Source organism: Zalophus californianus, chromosome X (assembly GCF_009762305.2).
Source record: "Zalophus californianus isolate mZalCal1 chromosome X, mZalCal1.pri.v2, whole genome shotgun sequence".
Lineage (NCBI taxonomy): Eukaryota > Metazoa > Chordata > Mammalia > Carnivora > Otariidae > Zalophus > Zalophus californianus.
This window is the reverse complement of record NC_045612.1, coordinates 90592807-90598966: the sequence shown is the minus strand read 5'-3', so window position 1 is coordinate 90598966 and position 6160 is coordinate 90592807. Positions and strand designations below refer to the sequence as shown.

General features: G+C 40.3%; 1 non-coding gene across 1 annotated transcript; it reads right to left on the bottom strand.

Moving 5' to 3' along the window:
- Positions 1–1776: 1776 nt before the first annotated feature.
- TRNAK-UUU lies at positions 1777–1849 on the bottom strand. Its single transcript has one exon. It is a non-coding gene; the product is annotated as a tRNA-Lys (tRNA).
- Positions 1850–6160: the final 4311 nt, after the last annotated feature.

The window sequence follows — 6160 nt, the reverse complement described above, 5'->3', positions numbered from 1 at the left end:
CTTCTCACATTTACTCTAGGTTTGACTGTGTGACGTGCTTTGACCAACTGGACGTCAGTAAATGTGACACAAGCAGAGGCTTACTAAGCCCTTGTGCACTGGGGCTTCCTCTCTTGGAACCTTGATACTCCTGTGCCAAATCATCTAGAGGCTACTTTCAGGCAACGAGCTTCAGCAATAGAAACAAGGCAAAAGGGCCCACAGCAGCCACCTAGATGAAAGCAAACAGGCTCATTAAGTGACCCACCTCGAAATAGCCATAAGCCTTAACTGGCCAATTACAACCAGGCACAGTTCCAATGATTACCAAAAAAGGGAAAATTCCGTAAGTCCCCATACTCCCTCACTCTGCCCTATGACTGTGGTCCCTCACCACCCCCTCGGGGCAGTCTCTCCTTTGTTGTCCTGTCTGCCACTCCCTTGCAGGGCATTCAATAAACTTCTATCTCTTTTGTTCTACCTGGGGTGAATTCTTTCACCATCTGCACCACCAGCCCCCACCCAACTGGGACACTCCACATTCGGTGCACCCCCCACATTCGGACTGGAGCAGCCCACAAATCATCAAGCTGTGGAGAAGCCCGGAAGAAAGGCCACATGGAGGTGAGTTCGGGGCTCCAGTCCACAGCCTGCATCAAGGGCCCAACACGTAAATGAGGCCATCTTGGATATCACAGCCCCAGTTCCGCCTCCAGCAGCATGAGTAACTCAGGCCACACCAATAGAAGAACTGGTCAGCCAACCCACTGAATCAGGAGAGATAATAAATCGTTGTTGTCTTAATCCACTAAATTTTGGGTGATTTGCTTCCTGCCAATAGGTAACTGATACAATGAGTCACTGGCATCGCAAAGACAAGCCCCAAAGCCACTTCAGAGAACATAAACTTCGAATTCAGACAAACTGTAATTTCTTTTAGCTTACTTAGCTATAAGACCTTGGGTAAGGTCCTGAAATTTTCTGAGCCTCAGTGTTTTCTTCCATAAAATGGGATTAATTATAGCTATTACATGGCTTGTCTTGAGCATCAAAAGAGTTCACCAGCTCCCATGTGTACGGGAGGGAAAAAAACACCTCAGAGATGAGTAACTCAAAGGGGTAGTTAGAACATGGGCTTTATATAGCATCTTAACAAAGAACAATAAATTTGTAGAGAAGTGACAAGACAAAGGAAAAGAGTTGTCAACTTTGGAGGGCAGCAAACTGTGGGAAGATAAATAAATAGGAGAAACTAATGAAACATAATGGTTTTTTCTAGCAGGTTTGTTATGGAAATTCCTCTCAGTGCAGTCTCTGGACCGATAAGAGTCTCCTTTGCAGGTGATTAAGAGTCGGAACCTGCTTTTAGGCAAATGGCGGGGTGGGGGGGGGGCAGAGAGCCTGTTTTTGGCACCTGCTATTTCTCATTTGTCTTCCAACTCAAAATAATCCTTATGCCAAAGTGGTATTTTTTCAGGAAGGCATATTCTGGTCCCCTATACATGTACTGCTTAGAACAGTGCCTGGCACCTAGTAAGTATCTGATTCATATCTGTGAGTCTTAGTATTAGAGTATTTGTATTGGTAATCACCCCTGGAAGGTACATGGCACACAAATAGTACTCGATAAATACATGGTGGCTATCAGAACTTGTCTTCTGAACTTTTGTGGTTCTTTCTTTCTTTCTTTCTTTCTTTCTTTCTTTCTTTCTTTCTTTCTTTCTTTCTTTCTTTCTTTCTTTTTTCTTTCTTTCTTTCTTTCCTTTCTTTTATAATCTTATCTTTAAGTAGGCTCCATGCCCAACGTGGGGCTTGAACTCACAACCCTGAGATCAAAAGTCGAGTGCTCTACCGACTGAGCCAGTCAGGCACCACCCCACCTTTCCTGTCTCTATCTGTCCTGCAGCTGTTTTTATGTTGCCATTATTTATATACATCCTCTACATGCCAGATTATAAACTTTTTCAGGGTGTAGGCCCTCCATATTGATGTGTTAAGTGACTACATGTTTGTAAAACATTTCAGTTTCTGTGGTGAGAGACTACTAGACGGTGAGCAAATATTATCTTTAACAGCAACCTTCCCTATAAGAGAGAATACAGTAGGTGTTGCCCTTCCCTGAATGCGGTACAAACCACAGTACTTAGCTAAGTAGATGTCCAACCCACAGATTTCTTCCTTCCTCAGAGACTTAGAAACTTATTAAATAATTGTTTCCGTTTCTGGCGTGGAGCCATATCCTATTTATAGTTTGATGCTTTGTATATTTCTCTGTCTAATCCAATTTATATAAGAAATATTTCAAATATGGGGGCGCCTGGCCGGCTCAGTCGGTACAGTATGATGACTCTTGATCTCGGGGTTATGATTTCAAGCCCCACGTTGGGCGGAGAGATTACTTAAAAAAAAAAATCTTAAAAAAAAGGAGGGGGAATCGCTTTGAATATGCACAGGCAAACATTCCTCTTTTCTCCAAAAAATTTATATTAACATACTGATGAAGAAAAGTCGAAAAACAATAGAATTTCAAATCAGAACTGACGTTGTATGTCATGCTGTTTTGCTTTTAACGCAACAAGATGTTTGGTGTTTTCAATAAATGCAGACTGCATAGTGACAACAGATGTAATAAACACAGAAAATCCAAAGATCCATTTTGTCACCGTGAGTTTAAGATTGTAAACAAATTAAAAGAATGTTGTATCTGGCTCCTGAGAAGGCAATAGTAACACGTCGCTTATTAGGATAAAGAATTTCATTCCTACCCAAAGGAAAAATGAAATTAAAACTCCAATACAATGACAACATTCACATCAAATGGATTCTACACTTTACGCCAATGCCTGTATAAATGTACACACAGCTATAATATAACCACAACCCGGACAGCAGTTGCAAGATTGGGGAGTCAAGAGTCTGGAAAGAATTATAGAAACCCATCCAAAATAAAGGTTGCTCCACAGGCTCACCTACAGAAAGATGGCTTAATTTAACAATACAGCAATGAAAAACAAACAGACAGGGCCCCTGCCCTAGAGGGATTAGAGGCTGAAAAATGTAAGGAGAGCTGTCTCACGTGTTATTAATAAACCATGTCAGAAAATTAAACGAAACCATCTACCATTGTAAAAGATCACCTCCTACATAGCAGTAGCTTATGATGTAAGACTGTTTTTTATTAACCTACATAAAAGGTTTATATTTTCTATTAGATACACTCCTACTTTTTCATTTTTATGAGATTTGATGATGTTGCTTCACATTGTTTGTACAGTATATGTTGCTGTTCAATTTCCTTCTTGTGTGTGAGTTGTTTTTGTTTTTTTTTTAAATAGAAGAAGTAAATTTTTGCATATAAAGATTATGACCTCTGTTTCTCACCCAGTTATGGCACATAGATTCTCGGATGGGCCTCCATGATCCCCATATCCTGTGGATGCCCCTGCCCTTAAGAGTGGGTGGGATTTGGGGTGCTTGGGTGGCTCATTCTGTTAAGCGTCTGCTCAGGTCAGGATACCAGGGTCCTGAGATCAAGTCCCACATCAGGCCCCGAATCAGGCCCCTTGCTCAGCGGGGAGCCTGCTTCTCCCTCTCTCTGCCACTCTCCCTGCTTGTGCTCTCTCTCTCTCTCTCTCTCAAATAAATAAATAAAATCTTAAAAAAAGATAAAAAGAGTGGGTGGGACCTGTGATCAGCTTCTGAACTAATAGATTATGGCAAACATGATGGGATGCCACTCCTGTGGTTACATTACGTTATATAACTCCATCTTGCTAGCCAACTCTCTACACCAAGAGTCCTTCTCACCCATTGCTGGCTTTCAGGAAGCAAGCTGCCATGAGTCCTACCATCCCAAGGAATTAAATGTTCCAACACCGTGTGAGTGTGGAAAGGAATGCTTCCATAGTCAAGCCTCTAATTAAGACCCTTGTCAACACCTTGACTGCAGCTTGTAAGACCCTGCACAGAGGACCCACCTAAGCCTTGCCCAGACTTCTGACCCACAGAAACCATGAGATAATAAATGTCTATCATTTTAAGCCACAAAGTTTGTGGTAATGATATTATGGAGCAGTAAATAACACACCTACCTAATCCCCGTCTCCTCCCACTCCAAGTAGAAGAACCACCAGGAATTTGGTATATGTCCTTGTTCCCATGTTTAAATAACTTTCCTACATACATGTTTACTGATGTCAATCTATGCTATTTGCTATAGACTGAAGGTTTGTGTCTCCCCCTCCAACCCAAATCCATATGTTAAATCCTAATCCCCAATGTGATGGTAATAGGAGGTGGGGCCTTTCGTAGGTGATGAGGTCATGAGGGCAAAGCCCTCATTAATGGGATCAGTGCCCTTTTTCTCATTAAAAGAGACCTGGGAGAGGGGCTCAGATGGTTAGGCTTCTGCCTTCTGCTCAGGTCATGATCCTGGGTCCTGGGATAGAGCCCCGCATCGGGCTCCCTGCTCGGCCGGGACCCTGCTTCTCCCCCTCCCTCTGCCTCTCCCCCAGCTCGTGCTCTCTCTCTCTCTCTCTCTCTGTATCTCCATGTCTCAAATAAATAAATTTAAAAATCTTAAAAAAAGAGAGAGAGACCTGGGAGAGGTCCCTCACCCCTTCCACTAAGTGAAGACACAGCTAGAAAACATCCATAAACCCGAAAATGTGTTCTCACCAGACAGACAAATCTACCGGTACATTGATCTTGGATTTACCAGCCTTCCGAACTGTGAGAAATAAATCTGTCTTGTTTATAAGCTACCCAGCCTATGGTATTCTCTTATAGCAGCCCGAATGGACTAAGACACGATTGTTTCATGAATTTTTAGATTTACATAAATGGTATCACACTGTACATATTGTACAACTGGCATTTTTCTCTCAAAATTATGTTTTTGAGATACATCTATATGCTTCATTGTACAGTACACTATATTTGTTTATCCATTCCATTATTGATGGACATTTAATTGGTGTATGAATCTCCTCTCAACTTTGCATTCAGTGATGTCAGTACCTAGAAATCAGCCACCGTTTATTTACACCAGAGAAATTGGCCAATGCTAGGAAACAGGACTTTTTATTTCCCCAGAGAGCCAGTGGTCATATCTTTATCAGCACACCACTGCATATCCTCGTGTTTGTGGGAAGAGTTTCTATAGGTTATAGTCCTAGAAGTCAAATTCGTAAATCTTAGGAGATTGACATTTTAAATTTTACTATATGTTGTTGAAGTGTCCCGGAATATGTTTGTACCATTTTTTTCTTCCCACCACCAGGGCGAAAGTTCATTTTTTCCCAAATTCTCATCAACACTTGATATTTATTTTTGTCAAACTGATGGGCTTGATTTTTGTTTGTTGTTACATAACTGAAATATAATAGATTACATATATTTTGTATACAAATTGACAAGTTTTAATATGAATATGCACCATGAAACATCAGTATATCATGACAAGCAATAATCACCAAATTTATCGACCCTGAAAGTTTCCTTGTGCTCCTTTGTTATCCGCCTTTCTGTCTCCCTGTCCCAAGCTGCAGCCAATCATTGATCTGCTTGATATCACTATTAATTACCTTGCATTTTCTAGAATTTATATAAATGAGATTATATAGTATGTGCTTTTTTTTTTTTTTTGGTCTAGCTTCTTTCACTCAGCATAGTAATTATAAGTCTCATTTATGTTGTTGGTTTCTCATTTATTTTTATTGCTAACTAGTATTCCATTGTATGGATATACTATGATTTCTTTAGCTGTATATGTATTCATGGGTAATTGGGTTGTTACTAGTTTTTGGCTTTTAGAATAAAGCTTCTATGTACAAGTCTTTATGTGGACATAACTTTTGTTTCCCTTGGGTAAATGCCTAAAAATGGTGTTACTGAGTCATACAGTAGACGTAGATTTAATTTTGTAAGAAACTGCCAAACTGTTTTCCAAAGTATAATTCAACACTCCCCCCAGCAGTGTATGAGAACTGCAGGTGGTCCTTATCCTTGTTAACACTTAATATCGTCAAATTTTCTTTTTTTCTTTTTCTTTCTTTTGCATTTTAGACATTCTAATATGTGTATAGTGATATCTTGTTATGATTTAATTGCACTTCTCTCATGACTACTGATTCTGTACATCTTTTCATGTCTTTCTTTGCCATCTGTATATTTTTTGATG